At 40.9% G+C, this 15,681-nt stretch overlaps 1 protein-coding gene across 2 annotated transcripts in view; it reads left to right on the top strand.

The window, feature by feature from the left end:
• The first annotated feature begins 381 nt into the window (after positions 1-381).
• LOC125409702 (interferon-inducible protein AIM2) overlaps positions 382-15,681 on the top strand; it is a 44,074-nt gene continuing 28,774 nt past the window's right edge. Inside the window, exon 1 of one of the 2 annotated variants that reach the window (XM_048448846.3) lies at positions 382-643. The gene's annotated coding sequence lies outside the window, so the exon portion shown is untranslated. Of the gene's footprint in view, positions 644-1,383; positions 1,570-15,681 lie in introns of those variants that run through there. The other variant, XM_048448844.3, reaches the window with a different exon arrangement.

Raw genomic sequence — 15,681 nt, 5'->3', positions numbered from 1 at the left:
AATTAACAGAGATTCTGTTCCTCCTGAGTACTGGGATTAAGGGTGTGTGCCAGCCCTACTTGGTTTCTGACTAACTAGTGGCTAGCTCCACACTCAGACCTTCAGGCAAGCTTTATTTGTTAAAGTACCAACAAAATATCACATTACACTGTGAACTGCCTAGCAAGAAAGGAATTAAGAAGAAGAGGTTTTGACTTTTTTTGAAGTTCCCTGTATCTAAAATATCTCTGGCAGAGATCTCAAGGCAGTAGGAGCAATGCTGCTGAGGCTTGTTGGAGAAAGGAAACTGAAAACAAGTGGTTTGGGTGGAGCCTCAAAAATGGCATAATTATTATGCTGCCTGTCAGCGGGGCTCGGGACCCAACTACACAGCCAAGGCTAGGCAAGTTTCTTAGTGAGAGGAGCCAGTCAGACTTTCCACTCTCTGTCTCTCAGCACCTGCTTTTCATGTCCTGCCACTAAGAGTGAAAAGTTTGGTGAGGAGGATGTTTTAAACTATCAGCACACACACTAATCCCTGAATTGAGAGTTTAGGCTGCTGCGGAGAGGGGATCCAGTGAGGGAAGCCTGGTCCGAAGTTTTCTAGAAAAAAATCTTAGAACTTCATTTTTGCTGATCAGCAAATGAAGAGGAAATGAGAGTGGTAAGTTTCTGAGGTTGGGAAGAAGGATTAGTATTGACTATTCCAGAAAAGAATAAGGCTGCAGGGAGCCTGGCTCTAAACCTTCGCTTGACTGAGGGACAGACGTCATCTTTTATTTCACCACAACTGAGACCTTAACAAAAGAAAACCCATTTGGCTGTAGCAGGAAGTAGAATTCATTGTTCAGAGAGTGGACCCAGACTGAGTCTAAAAGGAGCTCTGGTTTTCTGGGTGTGTTGGTCTGGAGGTCTCTTAGTGACATGAATTTATATTTAGAAGAGGGCTTTTGTTTTCTAACTGAAGGAGAAAGAAACATAGGAGTAGCTCTCCAGTTATTCCTAGATAAAAAATAAGAACAATGGCGTGACAGAGGACCTACAACGTAACATTGACTTGAAAGCGACAGAGCCCCAAACTCCAAGTAACAGATAATATATTATATTATTCCACAATCTCAGATGTTCAAGTGGCATGCCATTTATTATCTTTTAAATTATGTATGCTTTTAAGTCTCCATTTCTTTTAGTTTACTAGGTATTAGAAAAATTATTTTAGTCCACTTGAAAATTAGATCCCACATTTCCCTTTCCATAGTTAAATTCCTAGAATCTAGGAGAGAGATGACTCATGATAACTGAATATATGCCCGCTGGTGGCTCAGGAAGATTCTGGGACTTTCAGGAGGTGGAACTTACTGAAGAAATCTTATTGGAGGAAGTGTGCCACTGAGGCCGGCTGTGAGAGGTCATAGGCTCCTCACTTCTTCCTCTGTGTGAGCAAACTCTGTTTGAGCAAGGATTGAAATACTCTGTGTGAGCAAGGATTGAAATAGGCCAGCTTCCCGCCTGCCTTGTGAAGGTTAGTCATGCCTTCTTTGCGGGCTGCTATGTCTTCCCTGTGGTGATGAAATCCATCCTCCTGGAACTGTAAGTAAAAATTAACCAGCTCCTCCCCTAAGTTGCTTTTGGTTACTACATTTTATTGCAATAGAAAAGAAACACTTCACTGATAACCTTTGCAGACTTATTGAAATGTAATAACTATTTCTAAGTATTTATCAGAACATAGTTAATTATGGTGTTCAACTTTTTACTTTTTTGCTTTTCTTCGGCTATTTAAAACTTTAGTTATTGAAGGAAGGTGTTTTGTAATTTCCTAATGGTAGGTTTGTCTTTTGTTCATGGAGAACTGTCAAGTTTTGCTTAGAGCTGTTGACTTTATTCAATGAGGTGTATACATGCTTAGAATTTTTATATTGCCTTGGTGACTTTAACATTTAATCATTGTACAGCACCTCTGTCCTTAATGACACTATTTGTCTTATACTCTTCTCTGACAAATATTAATATAACTGTTCCAACTGTGGTTTTTGTGCCTAGTGTCTGATTGATACATTCTGTTCACATTCTTTTCAGTTATTCAGTATTGTAATATTCTCAGTGTGTCTTTTGTAAACACTATAGGACTACAGTGGGCTTTAAGCCAGTTTAATGTTCTTTTTAAGGCTTGAAGTCTAATTTATGTGTATTGTGTCAGTAGAAATATTTGAATTTTTTTGTAAGCATCTTATATCTCTCCATGTGATATTCCCTTCCCGTGTTTGCTTTCTTTTTTTTGTAAAAATATGCTGAAGATTTGCTGGCTGGTGGTGGTGCATGCCTTTAATCCCAGTACTCTGGAGGCAGAGGCATGCGGATCTCTGTGAGTTTGCGGCTAGCCGGGTCAACAAGAGCTAGTTCCAGCACAGACAATACAGAAAAACCCTGTTTAAGATGTTTATTTATGTAGGAGGGTGTTTATTATGTTAGCCATGTTTCTGTAAGTCTCATGTCATCAATTTTATGGGGACAAGTCTTTTTTCATCAGCCAAGAGTAATGCTTTTGGATGTAGTTTTTGGAGAAATCGTGTAAGGTCAAGTTTATTGCTTCAGTGAAGTGGTCTTGCATACAGTTAGTTAAGATGAGGAACCCAGTGCTATTTAGTACACAGACAATATTGTGTAACTTCCCCTGACTCTAGAAATCCTCATTCTATTTATTGCCATAATTTATATGCTGCTTAAATATTACCTTCTCAAAGAGACATCATCTGACGACCTAATTTGAGTCACACCACAATTCCCAGCCTAATCCTGACTGCATATTATATACCATATATATTTATACTTGTGGGCATAATAATGAAGAAATCTTACCAGATTGGTGACTCATTTCCTCAAAGACTCTCAGGATGCCTGACTGGACAGAATGAGCTTACGTGTGAACACCTGCTATTGATCTACTAGTTTATCCCTTCAGTGCCTATCTTTTGCGCTTTTTATTCAAAAGGAATTTTAGAAGTTTTTACACCACAGAGCTTGACTGCTTAATCACAGACAGCAGAGCAGAGTCAAGTGTGGATGCTGCTGTGAAGCAACTGTATGTTCTCTGTATGTTCTCTCTGTGGGAGGGGGTGGGAATGGGGGATTGGGGTAGGGAAGGCAGGCCCATCTTACTGTAGTGATTCTCAGGAGAGGGCATATTGGCACTGGCCTGGTGCTGTGTAGTTTGTAAAGCCCTCTCTACTATGTCAGTTATTAAAGTCTCACAATAGCATCTGCTATTATCTGTATTTAACTTATGGGGAACAAACACCATCAAATAGATACAAATGGGGAAGTGACAGAGCACATCACACTCCTGGCTTGGTAGTATTTTTTTCTTATTACTAGAGTGCTCTTCTAAATTAAAAATCTGGAAACCCACCTGTTAGATGTGACTTTTGGAGATTTGTAAGACGGTGTTCAGGAAACAGCAAGCAGTGATGTCATAGGGAGAAGCTCACCATGAGAACAAGGCCTTGAGCATCTGTGGTCCAGAGTCTAACGGAACTGACAGACGTTTGCTGTAAGACTTTCCTAGGGAGGAGGAAAATTCTCTCTGACATTTCAAAGCCTCGCGCAGCTTCTTGCTATCCCCAGAGCATGACGAATATAAACTTCGAACTATAATAATAGCGTATGTGGAGCACACCAGGTGTCAGAGATGTCTCATGGATTCCGTGCTTATGTAACTCAGTCACATCTCCCATGAAGTCTATGCAGTAGGGACTACCAGGCAGTTCTTCTTCAAAGAACTAGAAAACACCTTTGATCTCATTTTGGAGCTAGAAAGGGAAAGACATAGAATTCTAACCCACGTAGTCTCTGTATCAGGAAAGCAGAGACCAATAGAAACACAAACAAGTACATACTTTAAAATTTTTCTGGTAGCTACATTAAAAGCAAAACCAAATAACATCAACCCAATATGCTTGATTAAAGTCAGAAGTATCCAAGATGTATACTAAGTCTTCAAAAACTCTGACGTGTATTTTGTTCTCAGAGGTCATCAATTCTGATATAAAATTTTCATCTATATTTAAGTTTATATTTATATATACCTAAAATTCATAAAATTTACAGTTGAAAAAGTAGGCTTATATATTCAAGTAATTTTAATCATACTGATTTTCTAGAAACTGAATTTAGTTTGTGTTTTTAATTAAAATTAAATGCAATATAAAATGTAGTTCCTTCAGTTGCACACTTAAAATGTTTGAGAACCATAAGTAGCTGCTATAGGCAGGGTGCTCTGAAATTGAAGCTTGTTTTCTATTTTTTATTTATTTATTGATTGATTGATTTCTGGTGTGCATATGTATGATATATGTCTAAGTTTGTGGTGTGTGTGTGTGTGTGTGTGTGTGTGTGTGTGTGTGTATGCATGCGCGCGCCAGAGATCAAGGTGGGTATCTTTTTTCAATGTTCCCCATATTATTCTTTGAGGCAAGGTCTCATCTGAACCTGGAACTCATTGATTTTGTTAGGATGCCTGGCCAGAAAACTTCAGGGATATATCTGCTGATCTCTGCCTTCCCAGTTCTGGAATTGCAATATTACCTATGACCAGCTTTTGACTTGGGTGCTTGGGAGTCAAACTCATGTTCTTGACTTAAATGCTAGGCAGTTTACTGACAAAACCACATCCCCAGCCCCTATAATTCAGACTCGGCTTCAGTCGGAGAAGAGAAACACTCGTCTCTGTGACTCTGCCTGCCCCAACTGCCCAATTCAAGAATAGTCTCTTTTCACCTCATAATATCAACACTGTCTCTTCATATTCTGTTTCACATGTAGCTACATGACCCTGCACAGATCCTAATGTCTGCTTGGAGAAAGTTGAAAAGCGTTGGAAAGGAAACAAAAACAAACTACTGTGTCTCTGCCTTTCCTCTTCCCAGAGTTCTCTTAGTTTGGTCACCCTGCCTATACTTCTTGCCTGGTTACCGACAAATTGGCATTTTATTAAACCAATATTAGTGACAAATCTTTACAGTTTACAAAAGCATCATCTCACAGTAGAATATAGGCAAAACCTTTTGGACAACATAAAGTAAAGAAGTCAGCCTTTCCTGTCTTGCATTCTGGTCAGAACTGAGAGCTAATTTAAAAATAGAGACAAAGATTATTTCTGTCATTTTATTCCTGTAGGCATGCTGTGCCTGGAGCTAAAAGTAATGGGCAGTTTCTCTCTTCCTGTGCTCTATGTCCCACCTTAGTGAGTGGTGGGAGGAGTTGGTTCTCAGCAGACTGACTTGGATCCCAGGATCTGGCCTTTCTGAATGTAATATACTCTGTGAGATGAAGACTCAGTTGGTGGTTACTATGAACACATACTCATTGACATAGCAAACCGGGGGGGGGGGGGAAGCTGAGGAGAATGTGGAGATCATAGGTCTGTGTAAACTCATCCAACTTCTTTGCACAGGCAGGGGAAAGCAGAGAGGAGATATATCCAAGGACAGTAATCTGATTCAGGTGCTGTGCCCTTTGATTAACAAAGGTTTTCACTTTATCTCACTTGAGCTCCTGAAGCAGATGATACTAGCTTGATTTTCTCTATGAGGTCATAGAGATTAAGAAGGACCAGGTAGTACACTCAGAGTACAGGGCCAGCCAAGCACAGAGCTTTGAACACATCTTGGCCATTGATCTCACCATCGTCTACACAAGTCATGCTTCCTTTTCAAAATATTAGAATTTACTGTATGTATATTTATTGTGGAATCAGTTCTTTCCATTTTACATGACAAGCATGTTACCTGTGGAGCCACCTCCCCAGACTCAAATGTTCTTCTCTGGGTTAATTTGTATGAAAAAAAAAAAAACATGCATCTTGATTCACAATTGGAGAGGAAATCTTTTAAGGCTCTAGGCTTTCTAGGCTTAAAGACAAATACAAGCTTGGATTCAGATGGGTTTCACAGTCATTTTTTTTTAATCCCAGCTTCTGCCTTTTATCATATTGACACTCTGAGTCCATCTCGCTCTACTCGGCTGGCTGTTGTCACCACCCTCTCTGATTCTTATATTTCTTTTCTCCTTTTTCTATGCCCCCTACTTACTATGTTTTCCCCTTGGATGCTCACTAAACGTGTTGTATATGTTAAGATTATGATCAATACCAGGAAAAGAAAAATCATTAAATTCTTTTGGACTGGAGAGATATCTCAGCAGTTATTGCTCTATCAGAGTTATCAGTTATCAGAGTTACTGCTCTACCAGAGGACCTGGGTTCAATTCCTGCCACCCACATGACAGTTCACAACTGTCTGTTATTCAAGTTCCAGAGGATCCAACATTCTCACCCAGACATACACGTAGGCAAAACATCAATGTATACAAAAATAAAAAAAATAAAAATGTTATTCTTTGGGTCAAAAATGAGAACCAAAAACAATTCCTCCCCACCAAAAAAAAATCTCTTTAGGGTGCCACATTGATTTTAAAAATGGGAAGTTTCAAGAGAGAGCAACTGTGGTGATGGGAAGTTTCAAGAGGGAGCAACAGTGGTGTCGCAGAGGAGAGAGTGTTATATGAGAAGGCAGCAAAAGGCATTCAGAATGGTCCTGCTAAACTGGAGCTTCATGTGGGTGAGTCCTGCAGTGCTGTGTGTGTATCTCCAGCATTCATTGTGAAGAAAACGGGGTAGCTTCTCCTTGGGAGTTTCCTTACTGCGACACACACTGACCAGGGTTGAGTTGCCAGGTGACTTGAAGAATAATTCCAGGACCATGCACAGAATTATATGATTGTCTGGTAATGCTTAAAAGAAGAAAAGCAGTGCAGACTTATGGAAAACCATGAGAAAAGTACTGAGCTGTGCATCACAAGGTGTGTCCTGAGCTGTGCATCTCACAGTGTGTCCTGAGCTATGCATCTCACGGTGTGTCCTGAGCTGTGCACCTCATGGTGTGTCCTGAGCTGTGCACCTCATGGTGTGTAGTGAGCTGTGCACCTCATGGTGTGTCCTGAGCTGTGCACTGCACGGTGTGTCCTGAGCTGTGCACTGCACGGTGTGTCCTGAGCTGTGCACTGCGCGGTGTGTCCTGGCCTCCCATCATAGATGTCATTACACCTTATATTTCACAGGCACAATATTTTAGCCACCTGGCCCTATGACCATTCCCAGAAACCTGTTTTCTTGGAACAATAAAATTTGAACATATTCTTTGACTGACATTCTTCCTGCCTTTGAGTCTCCTTTTAATTCTGTTATCTAGTTGTCTTAGTTGTCTTTACCCCTTTCTGTCTCTTTCAACCTCATCTGAGTCTGCAGTTGTTATTTTTTCTATTTCTTAAATTAAATTTTGGTTAGCATGCATTCTAGGATTCTCACCCTCTTCATTGCTTTCTGGTCCTCTTTCCTCCCCCAAAGAGTCCTCCTTCCACTTCCGTAACATATTGGTCATTTCTTCTTTCACTTTCTTCCCTCCACTCCCCCTCACTGCCCTGCAGTTTTTGAATCATATATACTCAGAGTATCTTAGCCTAATCTGCATTCATTGCTTATTCTGCTACTGTTGGGTTTACAGTTGCAGAGGTGAACAGCCCTTCCTCCATATCTGTTACTCTTGGGTTTAACCAATTTTCTGTTGCAAGACCCCAGTGATCTTCCTGTCTGAAGCCTTCCCCGGAGAGACTGAATATGCACAGGAAAAGCTGCTGAGCTGTGCAGCTCATGTCATTGTACAGCTGTAGCTCCCAGACTCCACTGGGTCTTGACTTTGAGAGAACTAAGGCAACCTATCCTTGTTACCTATCTCTTCCCTCCATACCACTCATTATAACTGGAGTTAGCTTAAGAACACACTTGCTTATCCTGTGCCTCTACCGAGGCTTTATAAAGGAAAACCCATGTTTATGTTATAGTCGGTTTATCTAGCACATAGCACGAGGTGGTGCCTGCTAAATACTCCGACGTTGACTTAGCAATTAAATCTCAGCCTAGACTACTGATAGTGAGCAAGCGCTCACTGCCTGAAGCACATAGCATTCGTTATGACACTGTTTTTTAAAACCTTATTGTCATTCTACTAACAAGGAGATAGGAGATTTGCTAACTCCCTACTTCATTGACAATGAAGGAATTTGTGTGGCCAGAAGAAGGAGAAATAGAGAGATGGTTGTCTGTAACCAAAATTCATTGTTGAATAGTCTCCACCAACTATGTAGGTAAATGAAGAATTTAACCCTAATTCTGTGTGATCTGTAGTTGTCAATACCACTCCTTTTAAAAGTCTAGGCCCTTACTACTTAACTTCTTTATGGTCATGGATTATAGGCTCATTATCCTTTATTTATAGCTAATATCCACTTATGAGTGAGTACATACCCTGTTCATCTCTCTGGGTCTGGGTTACCTCACTCAGAATGTTTTTTTTTTTCCCTAGATCCATCCATTTGCATGCAAATTTCAAGATGTCACTGTTTTTGTACTGCTGAGTAGTACTCCATTGTGTAAATGCATCACATTTTCTTTATCCTTTCTTTTGTTGAAGGGTATCTAGGTTGTTTCCAGGTTCTGGCTATTACAAATAATGCCACTATGAACATAGTTGAATAAATATTCTTGTAGTATGATTGAGCAACCTTTGGGTATATGCCTCAGAGTGGTATTGCTGGGGAACCCTAAGAGAAACATATATAGATACCCCTGGGAAGGGAAAATAGATAAGACCTTTTGACAAAATTGGGAGCATGGGGATGGGAAGAGAAGGAAGCGTGGAAGGGGAGGAGGAGGGAGAAAGAAGAGAGGGAAGGAGAACTTGAGGAAATAGGGTAGTCGAGACAAGGGAAGGACATAGATGAGAGAAAGGAAAGAGATATTTTTATTGAGGGAGCCATTATGTGGCACTAGAGAAATTCCCAGGAATTCACCAGGATGACTCCAGATAAGACTCTAAGCAATAGTGGAGAAGGTGCCAGAACTGGCTGGTGGAGTGGCTTGTCTTAGGATATTTTTCCTAATAGTCAGAGTGATGACTATCTTAAATATCATAGAAGTATCATTCAGCAACTGATGGAGACAGGGACAGAGACTGGCAATTGAGCACTGGACTGAGCTCCTAGAGTCCAGCTGAAGAGTGGGAGGAGTGAGAATATGAGCAAAGAGGTCAAGATCATGATGGGGACATCCACTGAAACAGGTTACCTGGGCTAATGAGAGCTCACCAACTCTGGTTAGACAGGGAAGTTACCAGCAAAGGACTAGATCCTCTGAATGTGAGTGACAGTTGTATGGCAGACTGTGGGGCAACTAGCAATGGCACCAAAATTTTCCCTGCTGCTTGAACTGGCTTTTTGGAGCCCATTCTCTTTGGATGGATACCTTGTTCAGCCTGGATATAGTAGGAAGGGCTTTGGACCTTCTCCAAAGCAATGTACCTTGCCCTCTCTGAAGAGTGGATAGGGGGATGGCATGGGGGGGGGAGGTGAAGGGAATGGGAGGAGGAGAGGGAGTGGGAACTGGGATTGGTATGTAAAATGAAAAAAGTTTATTTCCTTTATTAAAAAAATAAAATTTAAAAAAATGAAGAAAAAAAAGTGTCTAGGCCCTAAAAAGCCCTGCTCTATTTCTTTGCTCCCTCTTGTGGAAGACTTGGTGTTAGCATGTTTCCAATGTCATTCAAAATCAGGTTCTAGAATTCTTCAAGCGTATCTTGAAAGCAGCTTGCTCAGTGTCTGATGGTAGGAAAATACCTGTTTGTTCACTCACTTTCATATGGCTAGGTCTATTGAGAGTTCTGAGGTTTTCCCTGTAGCATTCTGTGTTTTTCTGTCACAGCATGTCCATTCTGCTGTCGTTTGGCTAAGTGCTCTCCAAAGGCTCCCGTGCCAGAGCCTTGTAGCTCTCTTGCAGGTGGTAGAGCCTTTATGAGATGGGGCCAAGTGGGAGTAAGTTCAATGAGGTCATTTCCTGAAAGTGGACAGAGGACCCATGATCTCTCCTACCACCCTCTCTTTCACTTCCTATCAGCATGAGGTAAATGACTGCCTTTTTTCCATATGTCCCCACTATGAGAGACTGCCACCACCGTCTCAAAGTGATGAGATCAGTTTGTTGTGAACTGAAACATCCAAAACTATAAGGACAAATAAAATTTCTTCTTTGTAGCTTGGTGTAGTAGGAGGCCTCTTGATTGTTCCCAGCTACCCAGACTCCGGAAATAACACAGAATACACAGAAACTGTATTAATTAAATCACTGCTTGGCCCATTAGCTCTAGCTTCTTATTGGCTAACTCTTACACCTTACTTTAACCCATTTCCATTAGTCTGTGCATCACCACGAGGTCGTGGCCTACCAGCGAAGTTTCAGCGTGTCTGTCTCTGGTGGAGGCTCTGTGGTTTCTTGAACCCTGATTCTGCCCTTCCTTCTCCTAGCATTCGGTTTAGTTTTCCCTACCTAGCTCTCTTTTACCCTGTCAGAATGAGCCCGTTTCTTTATTAACCAATGGTATTCACAGCATACAGAGGGGAATCCTACACCAGCTTGGTACATCAGGAATTTTGTTATAACAGCAGGATACTATCTAACAAAACACCATCTTCTCTTTGTTCAACTAATTAAGTTGATCTTTCTTCCTTAGGTGAACTATATAGATGGCCAGCAAGCTCACATGAAATGTGACTGGTGTGACTAAGGAAAATTTTATTTTTTTCTAGTAAATTTTATATTTAAGACATGTAAGATGGCAAGAACTGAATGGGGAAGGGGTAAAGTATACACATACTTTCAGATTTTAAGCTCTCTGCTATTTTTCAGGGTCAGCACTGTGCCTGGCATGTGATTTAAAAGGTCTGCATGTCTCTGCAAGTTGTGTGTCTGTTAGCATTTTTATTTGGTGAGATAAAGATTCCATGTGGGGAAATTCTGTTTTGGAAGGATTTGGATATCTGTGCTGATGAGTTTAAGAGATTTAAATTATTGTTACTGGGTATGAAAGGCCTTACGTGTGAGCCAGCAATAGCTGATCCACTTAAGCTGAATTCATTATGAAAGTTCTACTTCAGCTCTGAATGATACCACACAGATTAAAAAGCAACAATTGTGTGCTCATAAACAGAATATATATATAACACGAGAAAGATGAAGGAGGCTCACTCCTAGGATAAAAACATACTTCATTATGAAGTGGGCATCTTTTTATTTTTCCCTGTACCTGAGTAGTTACAGTCTCTACAATTCTTGATTTAGACAACTGAGGAGTGAAGTTTGTGGTGTGAGCTCACAACTATAATTTGTACCAGGTACAAAACACATTAAAGTATTCTACACATGTTAGTGTGGGTGACTTTCCTAAAATCTCTATGAGGTCAGTACTGATTAAGTCTCCACCCAACAGTTATGGACCTAAATGTAGGACAAGTGAGCTGGGGTGACTTTCCTGCTACTGCTGCTAAGTCTAGAAATGACACTGGAATCTTGAGCGCTCTGGCTCCAAAGTGCATTCTCACTTGCACTGCTTTGTGTTCTTTGCCTCACATCAGCTCTCTATGCCCCTTCTAACTCTGCAGTGGTGGACTGTGGTTCTGAACTGGTGTGTCTGTGTGTGGGATGCTGTCCTGTGAAATGGTGTGTCTGTGTGGGAGGCTGTCCTGTGAACTGGTGTGTCTGTGTGTGGGAGGCTGTCCTGTGAACTGGTGTGTCTGTGTGTGGGAGGCTGTCCTGAAGATGATGCCTTGAGGCCAAGCCTAGAAGAGGAAGAGACTGGATGAAGCAGTCTATGGAGCAGGATGAAGCAGCTATGATATCAGAGCCCTCTACCTCCCTTATTTGTTTTAACACACATACACACACACACACACACACACACACACACACACACACACACACGCACACACACACATACACACAATGCCTATGGTTAAGAAACTTGCAAAACATAAATGATTTCCTCCCAAGCAGGGCTGGGTGATCCCTGGAAGGACAGACTAGGCAAGTAGCCATTGAGCAATAGCCGGTCTCAGATACTATGCAACTACACAGTACAGTGGTTTCCCTGAGGTTGGGAGAAAAAAAAAATCTAACCTCCTGTTTCCTGTAGTTCAAGATTTGTTTTCTGGTAAACTGAAAGAGAAACCTGGGGATTCCCTGCTTCCCTTCCTTTCATCTTGTTTAGATGTTCACATTTTCTGAGCATTGGAGTTGTTTTACCCAGAGACAACCAATGTCTAGGAACTCACTGAGACACCAGCACGCAGGAGATTTAAGGATGAAGGTTATATTGGTTTGGGTGTGGTTTGTATTTCCTGTGGGTTTTTTTGTGTGTGTGTGTGTGTGTGTGTGTGTGTGTGTGTGTGTGTGCATGTGTGGTTGTTTTATTTCATTGCTAAAGGTCTTTTGAATCTTTGAGTAGCTTCTTTGCACCTAACCCATAGAAAAACTCTTTCCTCCGTGGCTGGAAACACCCCGGTCCTACCTTTGCAATGCCAGGAGCAGCTGCAGAGCCCTGACAAGCTTCATTCCTGCCAGTCCTGGCTCTCACTGGGAGCTGGGTGCCTGTGCTGTGCTGGCCCGAAACTGCTGCTGACAGCTCTGTGTGTGATCATCGACTGAAAGTTTCAGTGGCCCAGAGGAGTCAGGAAATGTTCAGAGAAGCAATCTAGTGAAGAAACCATTTTAAAATGTGGGTTATGGCTAGAAAACAAGACTGCAAAATATCACGGCAAAAGCCACAAAAACCTGAGGAATTAGTCACATTACCTTTAAATCCTAGGTTTTTATCCCCCTGACATACACGGCCATCAGATGTATCCCAAGCTTAATACATTAGCTGGTCATTGTGGGAGCTGACATGTTGACAATTTCCTGCTTGTCTTTAAAATATTCCAGCTAAATAGTCTTTATGTATTTATTTCATGTTCAGGAGTCAGACACACAAGCAGCATGCCCGAGGCCAGTGAATGTAAGGCCTAGGACTTGAAGACACACACACACACACACACACACACACACACACACACACACACACACACTCCTGCTCTTCCTGCTAGAGCATTGCTTCCTTTGAATCACAGATGGGGAGGTTTGGATTGCTGAATGAGGAAGGATCTTTTTAGCATTTGGTAGCACTATGCTTGGGTAACAACAGTCAAGCATGCAGATCTAAACAAAGTTCATGCTGCTTTGGGGAACAAAGCCCTTTTTCTTGGTAGCAGTCTTCCCAGAGTCCAGGCCCATGCTTGACTGGGACACGTGACGATATTCATAAAAATGAACATGTACAAAGAGATGTTTCAAAGTTTATTGTGACTTAATATAATCCAGACCTAATTCTATACTAAACAGTTTCTTCTCAGTTTGGTCCCTTCTCTCATTAGTGTAATCACCGGGATACAACAGCTAACATTTATAACCACCTGCCTGAAATATTAAACTGAGGTTTGCATGGCTTTCTTTTCCTACCTCTTTAGGGAATTCTGAATAATATACAAAATAGACTATTTATAATTAGGTGACGAAAATTTCAAAGGTTCCTTGCCACTAAAGATTGCCTAGTATTCATCATGCTATTTTAAGAGTCGGGCTTTCTACTGCAAAGCAAACCTGGGGTCTTAAAGATATCAGGTCACCCAGACTCTGTGTTGAGCATGATGGTCTTGGTACAGGGTGATCTAGGCACTTTTTGGTGTAGGCTGCAAAGAAGAAAGACCAAAACAAAGTGCAGGTTAGATTAGTGTCTTATAGGATGTACAGCTGTGGAAATGGAGAAATCACAGAGCTCATTCATGAAAGAGGCCCTGAGGCGCCAATAGCAGGTGTAAGACACCATTCCCTCTACACCAGAACTCTGTGGGGTTGGTTGACTCATGGAATCAACCTGGTTGATTGAGGTTGACCCCTGAAAAGCACTGTCCATCAGGGTCCACAAGCATTCTACCTTGGGAGCAGTATACAAATTCCTGAGGATAAAAACATAGATGGGGCAGATCCCGAATTTTCTTTTTTGGGGCTAGATTAACTAAATGAATTATGGCAAACTATAGGAAATTCTTACCAAAATAACCGATCTTTCCACGATTGTAGTAATTCATAGACAGCAATGAAAATCACTTGACGAGAGTTTCATATTCTTAACAGTGGGACTACATGTGCTTTTTATCCTACTTTTGTTTGTCTAAATTCTCTCATTTTTAAAGTAATGATTTGAATTGCTTTTGTAACAAGAACAAAGGTAAGAACAAGTGAGCTTAATAAAAATAAATGCTAAAACACAAGAAAATTGCTTGTTTTGTGAGAATTTATATTTTCTCTCTCTCTTTTCTAGCATAAGCAACACAGAATAATCTCCTAAAAATAAATCATAGGTACAAAACAGGCAGTTAAAAACAATCCTTAACTTTGGAAAATTGATTTGAAAATGTGAACTTTCAAAAATAGCTAAAAAAAAAAAAAGGAGACAGGGACTATTTAGGCGGCAAGTCACCAACAAGTTTAAAGAATTCCTTCACTGAGCTCATCGTTTCTAAAAGTAGTTGATTCCTGCAGAGAAACACACGTAACAGTGATAAACACTTGTTTAAGATATAAAAACACAAGTAGGTCTGGACCCACCACCTAGTTTAGGAATAGAATCATATCAGGGCTCCTAAGACCTCTGTGTTGACTCCCTGTCCATTCACTCTGCCTCCCTGAAATGGCTACTGAGTGCTCGGAATTGATGTCACTAAACAACATGCTACTTCATACATTTTTAAAAATGAGATATTATATATAATATTATATATAATTCTTACATGTGATATGTATTCTTATATTATATATGCATATATTCTTCAGTTTACAGATATTGGTAGTCTCATTCATGTTGTTTGTAGTTCATTCTCACCTGTATCATCTAGCCCTTTCTGAAGATATTATAATCTCCCCTTTTCCTCTTATTCTACCTCCCGTTGCCCTCACTGTCCTTCCTCTTCTCCCTCCCCCTTGTCTTTCTCTCCCTTCCCTGGGTTCTAGCAGTCAGCGTGGGTGGAAGCTTCCATCAGGAATGGGAAAGTTGTGTTGGAATATGAGTATTTTCAAAATCAGTAGATAATTTCACATATGTTTCAAACAAGCTACAGCTCCTTGTACAATCAGCAGTTTGATTTAGGAGCTACATAAGGGTTAGAGAAACGCCTCGGGGGTAAACTGCTTACTGTGCAATATGAGGACCATTGATTAGAACTCCAGAACCCACAAAAAAGCTCAAGATAATCCCTGCAGACACAGTTAGATCCCTGGGGCTAGTTGGCCACTCATTGCTGCTGGAACAGCAAGTTCCAGGATAAATAACAGTTCTGTCTCAAAATACAAGATCTTGGGGAGATTAAGGAAGACACCAAACATCATGGTTGTCTGGCATGAAGGAATTCACCTGCACACATATGCAATATATATGGTGTGTGTTACACACATACAAACACATTCAAACAGAGAGGGAGCAAGTGAGAGAAAGATCACTCCACTGAACTTCAGGAAATTCATGTTTTTAATACTATATAACGGAGGCGGAAGTAGAGTGCTTGATTTTGTAGACTTAAGTATGCCATCGCTAATATTGCTCCGTTAGTAAATGTCATGAAATTGTGAGTGTGTTAATGTCCTTTTGGAATTTTACTGCTTCAAAAACAAATTGGAGGTATGGTCAATATTTCAGACTCTGACTTCAGTTTATCTGTTTCCTTTCTGTC

The sequence above is a fragment of the Myodes glareolus genome, chromosome 5 (genome assembly GCF_982192425.1).
Source record: "Myodes glareolus chromosome 5, mMyoGla1.1, whole genome shotgun sequence".
NCBI lineage: Eukaryota > Metazoa > Chordata > Mammalia > Rodentia > Cricetidae > Myodes > Myodes glareolus.
Note: the sequence above shows the minus strand (reverse complement) of the source record. Positions and strands in the feature narration are given on the sequence as shown.